Source organism: Diadema antillarum, unplaced genomic scaffold (assembly GCF_040938485.1).
Source record: "Diadema antillarum isolate AM-2024a unplaced genomic scaffold, OU_Dant_1.0 scf00000140, whole genome shotgun sequence".
Taxonomy (NCBI): domain Eukaryota; kingdom Metazoa; phylum Echinodermata; class Echinoidea; order Diadematoida; family Diadematidae; genus Diadema; species Diadema antillarum.
Genome location: NW_027271029.1, coordinates 1,401,067 through 1,419,512, shown reverse-complemented (window position 1 = coordinate 1,419,512; position 18,446 = coordinate 1,401,067). Strand labels below are relative to the sequence as shown.

At 38.7% G+C, this 18,446-nt stretch overlaps 1 protein-coding gene across 1 annotated transcript in view; it reads left to right on the top strand.

Annotated features, from left to right (window-relative positions):
- LOC139721242 (uncharacterized) overlaps window positions 1–18,446 on the top strand; it is a 54,612-nt gene that overhangs the window by 24,342 nt on the left and 11,824 nt on the right. The window lies entirely within an intron of this gene.

The following is an 18,446-nucleotide window of genomic DNA, read 5'->3' as shown; positions in this document are numbered from 1 at the left end:
TATACCGTTCTTGTATAAATTTTTTGCGTCTGAATGCCCTGTATGTCTCCCCAGCTGGGCAGTAGTTCACTCCAAGGTCTATGTCTGAGCAGGGAGGCAGTTCATCTTCCTGGTCTGTGTCTATCATATTTCTATATCAAATATCTGCCACTCTAGCTGTGTGTCAATCTCTCTGTCCAGTGATGAAAACTTTAGCTGTGCTCACCGCACTTATTACGTCAAACTGATGCAACCGATAAAGCTCCGAGGATGTTGCTGATATACCAACTGTTGGGACATTTATTGGGACAGGAAAACATCCATGAAGAGTCCTGGTGATCATTGAAAATGATGCTTTTTGTAGTTCTTAAAAACAATCGGCCCATCACAGATGATTGTGCTGAGAGAAACTTAAAAAGAAACGAAAGCGATCTGAGAGATGTGTCTTGATGAAGTCATAAGCGTGGGTGATCTGACATGATACTTCATTCAGTATTAGAACCACAGAGGGTTCAGACTTTACTCTGGAGATTTTACATGTCATTACATCTCATCCTTGATGTTTGCGCAGTCAAATTGGCAGTGCGTATTGCCGTAGATGATCTCTTCCCATGATGACAGACTGATAGACCCGGTTCTGCAGAAAAAGGGGAGAAAGACTTACTCTCTGCCCAACATGTATTCCATACATAGTTTGATTGCATATCCTTATGCATCTCATTAAAAAACTGAGAAGACTGCTGTTATAGTGTCTTCCATTCTTGCTGTTACCATAGTGACCGTGGAGATAAAGATGCGGCAATGGATTATTCATTGTAATAGGGAGATGGATGGAGAAACTTGCAAAAGGATATATTATGTATATTTATTACTTTGAATGCAATCAGTTGTCAAGAGCCTGCAACAGTTGAACAAAATCAGATCATGCATCACGTAGCCTTTGCCATAATGCTGTTGATTGAATGATAGGTTATTGAAAATGTTGCAATGAGCATGCTTTCACGAAGTAAACACAACTCATTTTATCAGAGCACTGAGTTTCCTCAACGGCACAGTGTCTAGATCAGATATGACAGTTAATGCTACAAGCTATGAAATCCATGCATGGATTCAGTCATTCAAAATCAATCACAGAACATTTTCATGCAAAGTTCATAGCATCTCATAGTTTGTATTCATTGGAATGTAAACAAAGAATGTTTGCCATCAGATGTTTTCATGAATACTCACATTGTTCTGATTTTGATCAACACCAGATACTATGTCTAGAGTGGTTTTAGAATTGTGCTTGCACACATGTTATTGGTGGGCATTATGGCTGATTGTACAGTACTTTATATGAGAGAACTGCTTTGACAGGGCAAAGTGATAAATATTACCACACAGAGCTGTTTCTGCCCCTGTGACAGCAAAAGTTATTGACAGTTTAAGCTGTAAAGATGAATTTGGATTTATATGAGTACTGTGAGATCCCTGTGTAACCAGTATGTAATGTGTGAGAGAGAAGAAAAGGAAAGAAGAGGAACAGAGAATGGAACAGAAGCAGGAACAATTCTTACATTAATCTGTAGAGTCATCATTGAAACAGGGCTACTAGAAAGAAGATATGTGTTTTAACCCGTTGAGGATGGGTTCCAAGTATTCTCAGGCAGGTGTCTTTGGGAAATGTGTGTTGTAGCAAAATCAGCTCATCCTCAATGGGTTAATACATTTGTTGGAGTGCTTTGTGTGTGCTTGTGTTTCTCTGTCTGTATGAAGGTGTATACAATGGAAGAAAGAGAGAGAAGAAAGAAAGATGGGACAATGAAATTTTACATGACATAGAGTCTAGTCATTGACAGTGAGACAGTAAAGAGAAACATATCTCTTTGTGAGAGAGATATATTTTGCGAGAGGAAAGAAAGAAAGATGAACAGAACATGAGGTGCTCATACACTTTAATAGAATCATTGGCACCAGGAAAGCATGTACGAGAAAGAGATACAAAGTAATTATATAGATAGATAGATAGATAAATAAATAGATAGATAGATAGATAGATAGATAGATAGATAGATAAAAAGGTAGATAGATGAATAGATAGAAAGATAGGTAATAGATAAATAGTAGATAGGTAGATGGTAGATAGATAGATAGATAGATAGATAGATAGATAGATGGATGGATGGATGGATGGATGGATGGATGGATGGATGGATGGATGGATGGGTAGATGGATGGATGGATGGATGGATGGATAGATAGATGGATGGATGGATGGATAGATAGATGGATGGATGGATGGATAGATAGATGGATGGATGGATGGATGGATGGGTGGATGGATAGATAGATGGATGGATGGATGGATGGATGGGTGGATGGATGGATAGATAGATGGATGGATGGATAGATAGATAGATGGATGGATGGATGGATGGATGGATAGATGGATGGATGGATGGATGGATGGATGGATGGATAGATAGATGGATGGATGGATGGATGGATGGATAGATAGATGGATGGATGGATGGATAGATGGATGGATGGATGGATGGATGGATGGATAGATAGATAGATAGATGGATGGATGGATGGATGGATAGATAGATAGATAGATAAAGATACAGGATAGCAGATGGGTATCGCTCTCTTGATATTCTGCTTTCAGAAGACACAGAACCCTACAGATAGATTGATAGATAGATAGATAGATAGATGGATGGATGGATGGATGGATGGATAGATAGATAGATAGATAAAGATACAGGATAGCAGATGGGTATCGCTCTCTTGATATTCTGCTTTCAGAAGACACAGAACCCTACAGATAGATTGATAGATAGATAGATAGATAGATGGATGGATGGATGGATGGATGGATGGATGGATAGATAGATACATAAAGATACAGGATAGCAGATGGGTATCGCTCTCTTGATATTCTGCTTTCAGAAGACACAGAACCCTACAGATAGATTAATAGATAGATACATGAATAGATAGATAAATAGATAAAAAGAGAAAAAACAAATATGTATGATAACATATAAGAGATACAAAATGATCAGACAGACAGATAGATAGATAGGTAGATAGAGAAGGTAAGAGAGAGGAAAAAAATTGTAGGGTTCTGTGTCTTCTGAAAGCAGGAGAATATCAAGATGATCGATACTCGTCTGTTACCCTGGTGAGGAACAGCAACCACGGACGCCAATTATCGTCTTTCCTGTTGCCAAGAAATCACGCTAGCATCTTCACGGGAGACTCGGAATTTGGCACAACATTCGGCACGCCATGCTCGTTGGCGCAACATGGCAGCCCCCCTTGGGTGCCCTTTCGGGAAACGCGAATGTTACAAACTCGAGATGTCACGTACCCCGCTGTCAGTCCTGGGCAGGTATCAACTCTTCCGGCAGTGACAGGAGATGCAGTTGCTATTGTGTCATCTCGTAACTTGGAGGTAGTGAAAAAAAAAATGGATGCATGAGGAGGGAGGATAGAGTATTATGTTGACCTTCTCGCAATTTCACAGGATTTCACAATTTCATATTTTTAGTTGCAGTTGGAAAAGCAAAACTTTTAAAGCTGATTATCAGTTACACCATCAATGAGTAGCAAAATGTGTGTTTTGGCTATACAGATATTGCATGATTTGTTTAGGGTTTATTGTCATCAGCAAGGAGGAATGAGAAAATGCACTTCTCACCTCCAATACATGTTGTGACATCTGTGCTGCTCTCAGGTACCACAGTCATTATCACCAGTCATTTGTCTGCACAGCCCAGATCTTGTTAGCTTAGTACGTAAAGTAGTACCCTCAGAGATGTTCCTGCTTTTCTCTAATATGTCTAATGGGATGAGATTCATTGCTTGGAATTTTTGTCAAGTTTGTGAGGATTTCAATGGTCCTTATCCATGTGTAACATTGTGACGTGTAAATGTATAAATATGCGAGCATATACTTGCATACTTGCTTGACAGAAGGCTTGCCTTGAGCTACACTTTAAAGAAGTCAAAGTTTTAGATTTAAAAAGGGATATGCAGTCTTCGTGAAGTTGAGACATTGTAAATTTGTCTATACATTATTCCTCTCTTTGTCTATCAATTGATTGAATCATGTTTCTTTATTCACTGAACGTGATAAAGGATAAATTGCCATAACTAGATTTCTGTGTAAAGTCAGAGAACTGTGAAACTGTGATCACAAACAAGGATAGATACCACTCTCCACTGATTACAGAGTACTACCTTCTGGCTTCCATGTGTGGTCTATCGTTAGTCGAAGATGCCATGAGATCACTGTGAATCTCTCCATTATTCAGAACCAGTGGCTAGATGTTACGTTGGACTTCAATGTCATTCACAGATGAAATAGTAACTTGCTGTACTCTTTTGACAGATCGACCAAGCAGCCGCTCAAGCTTTGACAGGCATGTACTTTATGTGTGATTCAAAACAGTTTCGCATGGAAATTTCCCATCCATGGCCAAGGTGAGCGGAGAAATGAGAAAAACATGTGACTATTCATTGCCAAGATGAGCAAAGAAACAAGAAAAACATGCGACCATATTTGATGTGAGTCACATTTGATGTGCAAAAATCACACCTTTGCTCAAGACCACCACTCAACTCTTGGGAGTGAACATGATGGATACCTTTCACTGAGTCCATGAACGCTGTCTCTGTCTCTTATGTGTGCACTGTATGTGCTGGTGGGAAGAAATTTTTGTAGAGCATTATGTTCTAATTCAGAAGTGTTCATGTTGATGCCATTCACAGGTGCAGAATGGTAGCTGTCTCACTTCAGCTGAGTTAATGATAGTAGTGCTTCCTGGTAGGCATTATGTGATGTGTTTAAAACCATACACTTGTTCCCTCTTTTAGCTCTTTTGATGTGTTAGTATGTGGTATGGAAAGATCAAAGTAATGTTTTGTATTGACAGCTGCTGCAAACACAGTTAGTGTTTATGATACAAGATACTAAAGGTTGTTGAACAAAAGGAAGAACCCCCCCTCCCCCCCAAAAAAAAAAGGATGAACACTGGAATTCAGAAATTATTAAGGGCCTACAAAAGCTGCAAAATGGAAGGGCTTGGGAATGACTGAAAAATGGAGAGCTAGGTCTACAGGGGATGGCTGTGTAGATGAATGCTTGCTAGCTAGCCAGCTTTACTGACCATGAGATGCTATCAGCTACTGTCACATCTGACACAGATAGCAGGATTTGCAAATTACGCTGCCCTTGACTTCCCCCATTGGGGCTGGCTGGCACTGATGGCATGCCCCCATGGGGCTGAATTCGTCACCCAGCTTCTTTTCCCTCTCTTTTCTTTCTTTTTTTTTTGTATCAGCTCCTGCTTGCCTAATTTGTCACTTCACAGCCTAATTTGTCATTTTACACCCTTGACGTGATCAGACAGGAGCTAAAGCAAGGGTGTGGAATCTCTGGATGGAGTGTGAATGACTGATTTTTAAAATATTTTTGGCACTCCCTTATTTGTTGTTCCAAGTCATGTGATTACTGTCATTTTAAATCATCCATGGTCTCGCTGTTAGACTCTCTGTTGTTTGTTCAGACATATGCTCTGAATGTGCCTGTCTGTCTCCTGATTTGCTATAAACTTCTAACAGCCAGTTTGACAGCGGTGTCAAAACATCTCAATGGAATTTGCCATTTCATAGTTGCACATCATTTCTTGTTAATTCAAAATGTTGATTATGGATTGTGCAAATGGTGCAGTATCGTTTTGGTCTCTCGGTAAGTTATGGAAGTTTTAAGTAGCGTGAAAGCATTATATCTGTTCAGAATACCCAAACCAAGAGCAAGAGAGGGAGAAAAAAAATCATGTGCAATATTGAGCACATCTTCAGTTTTGTGTTATGTCTTCATTGCACAAGATGTATGAGAAACTATATCAGTTCTAAACTTTTAATCTTGCTGGAAACACCAGACATTCAAACAATGTTGGTGTAACATCCTGGCAATTGATGCATTCTAAGGAGTGTGCTAGAAGAAGGTCATATTTTGGCCTGGACAGAGATTGCAATTCTAGGTCAACAATGAGGATAAAACAGAAATGTTATTACCATATTCAGGCCCCTACATAGGGACTTAGAGAACCTCTTACAAATTTGCCTTGATGATAGAAACTCAAGTTATACTTACCCACTTCATAAGTATGCAACCTAAAGCAACACAGGATAGAGAGTCTTGTTTTACAGTTATTTTTTAGTTTTAGGTTCCTTGAAATCTGATGATAACACTCGTCAATTTGTCATTGCATTGTTGTCGTAAACAATGAGGTAGCTAAATGATACCGACTTCTCTGCGTAAGCTGTGTGCGCATTGGATTTTCAATCTTGAGTTTATCTGGAACAAGATGGATTACGATTGTCAGTGGATATCTTACAGTGGTTCTAGTCTCTCCATTTGATTTGTCAATTCAAGCTGTCTTAAAGTCAGTCAGTTGTTTTAGACATAGTCAGACAGAAATGCAACATTCTACTGTCATATTACAAAGCAACTAAAAGAAAATAAACACCAGTAGATGCTGTGATATGACATGTTTACATGTGAGGTTTGAATAAGGGAGGACTTTTATGATCTTCAGTATCTAAAGTTGAATCATTTACTCATTATTTTATTCAGTGAAACAGATAATTATCCTGCTTGTAATATATTTCACAAATGAAAGTCATTCTACCATATTTGTAAAACTGTATTTCAATTTTGCAATTCAGCACAGCCATGAATTCATGGAAATCTTCTCAATGAATGAAAATGTCATTTTAAAGCTAGTCACTCATTAAAGAAAAAAAATTCCTGAAAACATGCTCCATTCTTACCAGGTTTTAACTTGTCAACTGGAGTCAACATATGTCATCCACTATCTTGTTAATATCAGTTGTACAAGACAACATATATATGCACATGGTGTTTACCAATGGATTTAATGATAGCATTATCTTGTTTTTGTTCAATTGATCATTAGCCTGGTTTACCCAGAGTCTAAAGGGGAGAAAAATGAGACCGTTGCTTGTTCAAGCTAGTTGGAGCCAGTATGCAAACTTGTATTTGGGTTTCAGTTAATTCTCTGTGTAACTTGTCATCAATTTCTGCCTTGTTCTAAAGTCATGTTATCTGTGATGGAGCCTGAGGGATATTTTGTACAGTAGCCTACTGTAATTTTGCTTTGAATGATTTCACATTCTATTATCAACTTCATGTAATATATTTTTCATCACATCTTCTATTAAACTAGTGTGTATGACATCTCTACACATAGAGTTTGTCGACGAAAAGACACACACAAAGCATGTGTTTGATATCAAACTGAATCAACTTTTACTTTGTCTTACATACTGTGTACAGAAAAGGGCAGATTTGGCAAACACTTTTAACCTGTTGAGGATGAGTCCCGAGTATACTCAGGCAGGTGACTATGGGAAATGCTTGTTGTAGCAAAATCAGTCTGTCCTCAACGGGTTAAAAACCAACTCTGTCTTGCATCCATCATGCACCTGTGTTTCTATATCTAGAGATTCTCTACAGCCTTCTATCCCTTTCCCCATACAGTGTATGTGTACATTTTTCCTGTGATGTAAGAAATCCTGTCCACTTCTAGTCATTTGTATTGCTCTCTTGGCACGCTTTCTTAAAGTGCAAGTGTAATTATCGCACAGCCTCCTCCCCAAGTCTTGTAAACAAGATTTATTTTCTCTTTTTTCTTTTATGCCAAGACATGTTATTTTCCAGCAATGCAAGCTCAGTCTCATAAAAGCCTCATCCTTCAAGAAATGTCCATGAGGGTGCACTGGTTGACAACGACAGACAAACTCAACAAACACAAGTTTAATGCATCCCAGGCACCGTCCAACTAGAGGAGACTGTGAACGGATCTTGAGAAGATCTCGATCCTTGGGTATAGTCTGAACAGGCTGGCCATGGCTACAGAGCTGAAAACAATACAGTGTGCACAAGTTCAGTGAATTCTTTCACTGCCACTTTGGATACTTCTGCATGTGGCCTGTGTGTATACATGGTGGCTTTGGTAGGTTAGTGGTTAATGCTTCATGTGTTCCTCTGTCAAGTCACTGGAGCTACTTCCCTGCTGACGATGGGTGCCATGATATGGCAGGTTTGAAGCTGATGAGGACTCCTATTAAAGTATTATAGGATGTTGTATGACAGAAAAAATATTAAAAACTCCTCCCCATCCCTTCAGCATCAATGTGTTTTCTGTTATAATCATATTCCCTTATGTTTGGCTGTGTTATTGTATTTGCAAAAAAAATCATGAGCTAACCGATGCTTGAGAAATCATGAACTTGCAAAAAAATATTATGAAGAAATGAAAAGCGCCACCAAGAGAGAACATTTGACCCCGAATCCTTCCTGTTGCCATGGTGATCTGTCAACTGTCACCTTTCTTCAATCTTGTGACAATAAAGAATGGTAATCCTGTGATGATGTGGAAAACTGATCATATGATAATTAGATAATACTGATCATGTGACATATTAAGCCAGCCGTTCTGATCATGGAATTTGATGATGTCTTCGAGGCTTATTGAGTCTGCTTGGCTCTGGAATGCCGAAAACAATGTCTGGCCTTGTGAGTCAAGTTTGATGTCGAGTTCAGGGGCACTGTTATGAGTAATCTTGACCAATCGATTCCTCGAAATCAAAGGTGTTGTGACGAGGCCATATTTTAGCAAGGTCGGTGACTGTGAATCATGGAACGTCAGAGACCTGTTCACAGATATTGCCTCTTTAAGTCTTTAAGTGCCAAATACATAAATGTTGGTAACCAGTGTAGGAAGTTGAATTTTGATGTTGCTAGATTTCAGTTGTGTGCTCCAAGTGTAGATTTGGTTGTATTGACTTGCAATGATATTCTTTAAATGACACACTCCCAGCACCACTTCATGGTGAAAAGGGCACAAAAATGCAAGCTGATTACTGTATAAGCTGTTATTTTTGCGTACAGATATTTTAGCGAATGAGAAGGTCACAGACATTTTCACGAGATGTTGTTTTTGCGAATTGACACCAACGCTTATAGTAAATGCACTATTCCCGAAGCGCATGGCAACATTTTCACGTTTTGGTAAATTCGCCATACAACTGTGATTCGCAAAAATTAAACAGCTTTAGTTATCATTGTAGTAGTAGCAGAAGAAACATTAGTATGAGTGTTGTGATCATAGTTGATTCGCTTATCATTGCTGCTGCTTCTTTTTCCTGTGAATATTCATCAATTTATTTTGTTTCATTCATATAGGAAAAATCTACACACTCCTGACTGTTGGAAGTAATGAAACTTTAAATAATGTTATGAAGCTTCACTTTGGAGCAAGTACATACTTGGGAAAGCAATAGTACCGGCATGGTTTAAGTTGGCTAGGGTACAATCGTTTTTTGTTAGGACAAAATTTGGTGTCCCTAATTCAATTGTCAAAAGTTTGGACTGGAAGCAATTTTCTCATCCAAACTTTTCTCAGGGACATGCTAAATGATCTCCTCTTTCTTTAGATCATTACAGAGATTCAAGGTTTCTTTTTTGATATCATTTTCTGGTGGGTCCCAAAGGCTATCTCTCTGATTCCAAGGTCCTTCAGGTTCCAGGGGTCAATGACTGCGTTGCTGATTGAATGGCCACTCCTACTCATTCCTCGACATGTCAATCTTACATAGTGGTAGGTGTCATTGCTGGAAGGTCCACCCGTGACTCAAAAAGATCTCCCCTCCACTTCTCAATATGGGGATGGGTGCAGAATTCAACAGGCTTGCTGGCAACATGTTAATTGCCTCATGCAATTTTGATGCTTGCTCGGCTTGCATGGCTCGCATACAAACTATTTCATATTCTTCAGTTATTGTCACTGGTGATATTCTTTTCATCATTTTTATTTTTTTTGTGATTAATAATGATAATTGTGACTACATTACCACCATTGTGCCTGTCATTACAGACAATTTGCGTCTGGACACTTACATACTGGGCATGTGCAATTACACTGTCTTGATTCTAGGCAAGCATGTTTGTTGTTGTTTTTTTTTTTTTCTTTTTTGTTGTTGTTGGATACCACTCCTCACAAGCCCGATGACAAAGAAACATTCTCTGTATTGAACCAAATTCTATCAAAGTAATTAAAGGATAACGTAAAACCAGAAATTTTCATGCATTTCATGAGGAGCCAAGATTCACAAAATTAAAATGCATGCAAAAGTTCAATATCTACGCAACGCATTCGATGCCAGTGGCAATTTGCAAAAGTGTTATGCGGCCAAAAAGGCCTTCAGCTCCAATTTGTGAATATTCCTGGTTTTACAGGATCCAATATCATCAGAAATTTGTGGGACTGAAGCTGAGTCATGAATTCACACCTTATGTTAACGTGGCAATTAACTTTACCACACAGCCACAGTTTCTCTCAGTCACTGCACTTCTGTATAACTTGAATGAACTACATTTCCTTCTACATGCATTCCCTCCCCTTCCCCCCCCCCCCCTCCTCCATTTCATTAATCCAGATAAAATTAGATCAGGTTATCATAATTGCCCTCTCAATTTGGCTCCAGTCTGGAACCAACATGAACCACTCCTCTGGGTTTTCCATTCTCAGTTCAGACCCTAGATGTTTAAAGGAATAGTATCAGTTGAGGTAACGATTTTGGTGAGATACTTGGAAACCACTTCATGAAATGTTAAAAAGCGTACAATTCCAAGAGGAATTCAAAGTTTTGAAATGGCGGAGATATCCAGAAACAAAGTAAAACAAAGTGATCATGATTAAAGTTGGGTCCCCCCTTTTATTAGGATCGCTTTGTTTTGGATATCTCAACCATTTCAAATCCAATTTTCATCGAATAAACTTGTAATTCCTCTTAGAATTACATGCTCTTTCATATTTCATAAAAGGTCTTTAATTATCTCAAAAAATTGTCATTAAAAGAATGTTAGAAACCTGAAGTCCCATCCCAACCGAAACTGTATCATCCCTTTAACGTTTGATGATCCAGGAGAGGAGCATGAGATGATCTCACATGTGAAGTCACTTTGATTTTTTTTTTCTGTTCTAGTAAGGAGATGGATCATTGATGACAGTAGAAGTGATGGTAATTGCCTTATCAAATCGAGTTAAGTACATAATGTGATTAGCTTGTAGAACTCAAATCTAATGAGGTCATCTACTCATGTCCCACTTTCTGAGAAACTTTTGTTGGAACAGACTTCTTCTATTTGCTTTAAATTTGTTGTTGTTGTTGTAGAGCAAGTGATGGATTTAGAAGGTACACCAAGGTGGATTGCCTACTGAGGTGCAGTCAAACCTGTCTTAGCGATCGCCTGTCTATAGAGGCCACCTGCCTTACACGACCACTAAAAAAAAAACCACCAATTCCCTCCAAGAGAAAAAGCATGTTAAGAACCTTTCTATAGTAGCCACCTGTCTATAATGGCCACTTTTTTTCGTCTCCCTTGGGTGGCAGCTGTAGACAGGTTTGACTGTATATCTCTATTTGTAAGTTACATAAGCCATTTGATAAATCCTCCCTCCGACTGGTGTATAAAGGTATTATAAATTGAATCGGTCTGTACAGACAGCAGACAGCGTCTAAAGAAGTTTTTGCATCACATTTCAACAAGTGATTTTCAAAAACCATTAGTTTTGGATGTTCATGAACTGACCCAGGATGTTGAATCTTTAATGATGAGTGTGTAAGTCCCCCATAAGACATGCTCTGTAATTGATGGCTTCTACCCATATTAAAGGCCAGTGCAGAACTTTTCCCTAACCGTCGTCGACATGATTAGTTGAGGTCTTCATTGGCACACGTGGGAGATCGCTCCCGATCTCACCACCCTTCGTACCCTTCCAAGCCGAGAACATTGCACCCCAAAGCCCAAGAAATGGCCTGTGGTGCTGTCAGCTATGACACTCTTTGCTGTTTGCTGCCAGAGGTCAATGACTAGCTGGGCAAGTCATGCAGCATCCAGACTCGATCAGACGCAGTCAAACACTTCTCTGGGAGTCACTTACGAGTGCCCCCACACTGTCCGACCAAATCAAATTTGGGCGTCGACACTATTTCGCCTCTGTCTTCCATGCACTGAAAACATATTATTTCCTGGGTGTGTTTTTTTTTTCATCTCTTTTTTGGTACATTGTTATGTGTGCTCTATGTTTTTTCTTCTGCTTGTGTTGTGTGTCTGTGGGAGGGGAATGGCTCCATGCAAGAGCCGGTCCTAATTCATCATCTGTGGTGGATTTCTCTCATGCACCTGTCTGGTTAAATCAGGTTGATCACGCTTTAACCCAATTGCTCCCAGGAGAGACTCCCAGCCCCCCAAGTGGTGGGCATGTCAACTCTTAACGAGGAATTGGCCCCTTCCCCCCATGTGAACTGCACAGCGATCTGGCAAGGTTCACCGAGCGGACACCAGCCCCTGTCTAAAGTGGATGCGAAAAAACCATTACTGGATGGCATTAACATGGGAAACCTTTAACTGGTAGAGTATGTTAACATCAGGTTCAGATTACAGGACAGGCTGAGCCAATACCAGTCCAGCCAGTGGGAGAGGAAGAGAAATAGATGTATATGCATAGAGGTGACTGGGGGTTTGTGACCACTGCTACTACCCTCGCTGACACCCAGATGACATGTTCAATTTGAACTGGCTGCGGCTGGTAGAAAATTAAGGGTGATGAAGATGGAATTCACAACATCTCGTGATGTTCTTCCAAGCTGTACAAGAGGCTCCGCCACAGATGGAACCAGGTCATGTGTATATTTTTGGACCCTCTCTCTGTCTATTACTAACATCACAATGATATATTGTATGATATGATGTATCATATCTAACTTCTATCTTAGTCTTAGAGATTGTTTATGTCATTGTTTTCTATTGTTTTGCAATTCAAAATGAATCAGAAATAATGAATGAGGAATCATGATTCTCACTCAAATAGATTGCATAATTTTTTTGGTGTTTTTTTTAATTGAAGGGGTGGGATTAAAGTGCTAATCTTCCTTTTTCTGGTGCTGTCACAAAGATACATTATGACTAGAGTAAACCCAGTGAAGGAGAGAGGGAGATTATTTTTTTGTTTCCCATCGCAAGTACTTGCCTTTCAGCCTTTGCAGTGGTGGTACAAAATTTGGACAAATCGGATTCTAAATCACGTTTGACAGTTTGCGGTTTGGGCATGTGGCCTGGCATTCAAGTTCATCAAATGAATGTGTGGGTATGTTGGTCACATACAAACAATGTATGAATCAGTCCTATTTTTGGCTCGAGCACTTGCCGGCTATGTGGTTACTTTTGTGTTTGGCATAATACACCTTGATGGGTGGAGTACAATGCTCCATTTACATTTGTGGAACTGATACAGAGTGTGAATGCCCTTGTGCAACGCTCAAGGGAATATTTGGCATCTGTTCCAGAAACATTGGGCAACTGTTTAATTCTAATAATAGTTAAATGTACAAAAAAATGCAGATATGGGGTGTGTGTGTGTGTGTGTGTGTGTGTGTGTGTGTGTGCACAAACTCTGGTTGGTGTTTGCTGCTGTTGATTGAAAAATAAGAAACAACTCAGTCATCATGTTAAGATGATAGCACACCTAATTTACTTTTAAACTCCATAAATTCACATTCAAGGGCAAGAAATTAGAAACACTAATAATTTACAAAGTTTTTGCGGCAATATCTCTCTGATTCTTTAAGTGTTACATATTAGTGATGCTGAGATATTTAAAGCTTGTTACAAGCTAGTTTCTGCTTATTTCCGAGAGATGTAAACTAACATGTATAGAGAAGAGAAACATTTTGAGGCATGGTGTCATGTTTGAGACTTGAGGTTTATTTAGACATTCTCTAAAAATATTAAAAGCTCTGTCATTAAGGGCTCTTTCATTTAAAGGGGATGGCTAGTAACTGATCAGTGGGAATCAGTAGGAATGCTGGGGGATGATTGTTCCAATCCTTGTGGGGTTTATTTAAGAGTACATTATATATCTATTGTTGTGTGAAAATGATTTGCTTCAGAATAGTCTCATATTCAAGTAATGTGCAGTGTCACTGTACAGGCATGCTAACCTGGAAACATTAAACTGCACATTACTTGAATATGAGACCATTCTGAAGCAAATAATGTTCACACAACAATAGATGTATAATGTACTCTTAAATGAATCCCACAAGGATTGGAACAATCATCCCCCAGCATTCCTACTGATTCCCACTGATCAGTTACTAGCCATCCCCTTTAAGTGCAATTCATCACCATGATCAATTTGACTTTGACAATTACAGCAAAATTAGACAAACAGAATGGTAGTAACTCTCATCAAAATCAGACACAAGGTAAAAAACTAACAGAATCTTCAATGTCTTTCACGTTTTTTTCCCCTGAAATGATATTGTAGCAAACAACATATATGCAAATTGCATGATGTGATGATGCCATGAATTGGCCATTCTTCCATTGGTTTTTGCACAAAAATTAAAAATTCCTAATTGTTTTTGTTTTGTTTTTTAAGCTGGTATCTGCTACACAGTGAAACTTATGTACTCATCAAAAGGATGCCATGTGTAGGTGTTGTTTTGCTTCGTTTGACAAGTGGCATCTTCAGTGTAAAAAGAATAAATAAAGAAAAAAAAAGGCTGCTACTCATCAGAGAGGCATTGAAACAATCAGCAAGCTTTCCATAGATAGGTAGGCGTATAACAAGATGCAGACTTATCAATTACCTCACATCCTTCCCCCCCCCCCCTTCAAAAAAAAAAACCAAAAAAAAAAAAAACAGACTGGCTAGAACATTTTGTTTGACGTGCCGATATCAAGGCACTGTAAATATTTGAGACTTCCCGGTGGGCTGGTCTATGGATACCTGTCCAAACACGGAGGAGTTATCCCAAAACGATGCGCCCACTGAGCTTAATATGACAACTGTCCATAAAGTAAGCGCACCCACCCACCATAACGACCTCCAAGTTTAGATATCCCCTATCACCTGGCGTGGGTCAAGTTTTGTGGGAACATAATGTATATAGACAACCCAGAGAGATGTGAGCGGTATTTGCCCAAGTTGTCTTTGCAAGGTTGTTTGTTCAAGTAAGATGATGATGACTCTACAGTCATTGTTGTTTTTGTTCAGTTTAGATAATTTCTATTTAAAGAGATAATGAAGCTTCACTTTTGCTGCACATTCAGATTAAGTTTGCTACTGATACAGATTTCACAAATTTTGTCTCCTGTCAGTTTTTATATCTGCAGTTATGATTGCCAAAGCATATTGACAAGGTATACCTATTGTATATCGATAGTCCTGAAACTGTGTTCAGCGATCAGGGGCCTCCCAAGGATTGAAGAAAATTATTTATTCTCACGGATTTATCAACAATTCCCGCCTCTTACAAGTAGCTTTGTAATCAACTAATGTCCCATGTCCATGCATCTCATGGGCATGGGTGGGGGTGGGATTGAAAAAAAGAAAAGAAAAGGATGATAGTTCTTTGGATCATTAATATGGGACAATAAGTCTATTCGGTGACTTTCGGGGGGGGGGGGGGGAGAGAAAAGAGAAACGAAAAATATTGATTCCAGTTGCCGCTTAAGTGGATATGAGTGTATCTCCAACTGACTGCATCTTCCCTATTCATACTCCATTCTGACATGGTATAAAGAGGAGCATTTAACCTCATTTTGAAGCAGATGATATGAAGGTAACCTCACAATTTTGGAAGCCATAGTAAAAATCCTCCCAGGACTGTAAAATCCGAGACATTGGAGTTCATGGATGGATACGAGGTAAAACACTTTAAAGAAAAATAAAATCGACAATCAGACAACAGGAAATCTAAACACGACAATGTGTGAAGAAATGGTTTATTTTCTTAATGTGTGAGGTACAAATATAATCATTTCCGTTAATATCCTCTAAAATATATTGTCCTTAGCTTCATTTTGCAATCATATTGGACATACATTGTACCGTGCTTTATCAAGCAGCATGTGATGCTTTTCACAATATTCGTATCTTTTGTACAATTTGCCTCCCAAAAGCAAACATCACCTTTAAGATGCATGCATGCCACCTGCCTATGTGTATGTGCCAAATATGATGTCATCTGGAAAACATTCAAGGATTTCATGACCCAATGAGCTCTGGTCCATCCGACTTTTTTTTCTCTCCTTTTTTTTTGTGTGTGTTAAAGAGATTAAAACAAAATTATGATTAAACCGAAAATGCAAGTGTGCATTAGACCTCCTGTGTAAATTCTTGGCAATTATGTTGGCAAGTTCAGCATAGGAGTGCATCCCTGAGGGAGTTGTCATGGGAACGGGATGCTGAGTCCACTTCAGAATGTCACGGCATCTCAATATATCTATGGGGAGAGGATATGAGGATATCTAGCTTTGATTATTGCTGATTTCCTCTCATGTCTAGAAGTAGTCTGCAGACTGAAATTTGCAATCGCTGCAATTCATTGGATTGTGCAAATGTTATATGTGATGATCAAAGTACCGAAGACTTAAGTGAGATGAACCGATTTGGAAGAGTAAATGGAACATAGTCATTCTCTCATCAATGTCATCTTGGTCCAAGATGTACTTTCATTTTTGGTCTTCTATCCACACCCTGAAGACTACCAACACATCTGTGAATTGTCAAATATGCAGCTATATTTAGAAAAGATCTTGTGCATGCACTGAGAGAGCTCTCCTCTTTTAATGACGATCATCTACTCCCTGTGAAATGTAAATGATCAGCGATCCTGAAGACCGGCTACAGTACGTATCAAGAGTGACCGACAGAGCATGGCTCGTGTCAACGGCTATGAATTTCATCTTCGGTGTGTGCCACGGTCCGCTCTGCTGAGAGATTCGGAGATAATGGTCTTGGTTGAGAGAAATGCCATGGGCCTCTTGAAGCTCTTTATCAGAACATGAGCTCGACAACATTGATGAGACTTGTGAACTGAAGCAGACAATTTCTCTAACAGTGCCAAATTTTTCTTGACCCCTTCAAAAGGTTGCAGCTGCTTTTCCTAAAGTACCCCATTTCCAATCTTGAAAATGAATAACACTTTACTTTCAGAAGAGAATTTATATAAAATGTCAGCCCCAGTTATCATGTCTTTGACAGGAAAAAGTAAAGGTATTTCTCTCTTGAAACTCTAGGACCAAGATTCACAAAGGTATTTTAAATCTAGTCTATAGATAATGCAAATTTCAATCACCTAAATTTTCTCATCATGTATGCTAACAAGATCCTCTATCCAATGCTGAATGCCCACTGACACATGGGCACAGGATGCCAATTTTGCACTTTTTATAGTCCATAGACTCCATGTAAAGCATGGATTTTATGATAAACTATCTTTGTGAATTCCAGCCCAGATATGAGCTGCATTTTCTCTGATACGGCATGATGGCTGTTGAGTTTGAACCCATGACTTGACGATAAGAGGCATAAAACACCCATTGAACTTGTACTACAGTACTTTTCCTGTTGATGTCAAAGGTAATAGACAGTGATTTTTCTTGTATTGTTATGTCTGGGGGCAAGTCAATTGTCAAATGTCATCTATGATGACTAATTTAATTCCAGTCAGAAGAAAGGATAAGCTGTTCAATTGAGCATTTAATACTTCAAGCTTTGTGTTAACCATTTTAACATTCCCTCGTTCAAAAAGAGTATAATACATAGTACATGTAGACCCTATATTGTTCATTCTTCCAAAGATTTGTTAATCCGCAAATGAAATACAATTCGTTATTCTGAAGGTTCGTAAATCCAAATATAATATAGGGTGCGCAGTTCTGAAGGTTTGTTCAGCATTTTTTAATTGAGACATTTCAGACAAGGTCTGTTTCAGAGAAGCTCCTCAAGCTCCTGATTGCAGAAAGACTTTTATTTAAAAACATTGTAAACATTTCAAACGTTTCCTACATCAGCAAAGACCTCTTGATTGAATGCGATAGCCTTCCTTGTTCCCTCACCATGGAATCCCGTACTGCAAATGATATTGAGACAAAATTTTCTCATCATTGCATTATATTCCTAATATATGTTTGTTTTCTTTCAATATTTTGTGAGCTTCCTTGTTACCTTACAACATCTGATTCATAACTGCAGCAGTACAATGAATCAAACAGTTATAGATACATGCACATATGACCTCACATTCTATTTCCATAGAATAATCTCATATCTCACACTGAAGGATCCTCCTTCCCTTCCCATAAAGATGGTTTTAAAGGCCACATATAGTTTTCATAGAGATCATATCAGGATCTCATACGACACCCAGATTTACATTGTATTGATAGATTTCACAGATATTTCCTTACAAAAATTATTTTTTTTAAATGTATTTTCTTTCTTTATTCTATGAAAGAATGCATGGTAAAACATGTATAGCATAGTCAAGGAGATGTCTTCATGGGGCAGAATCAAAAATGAAATCAT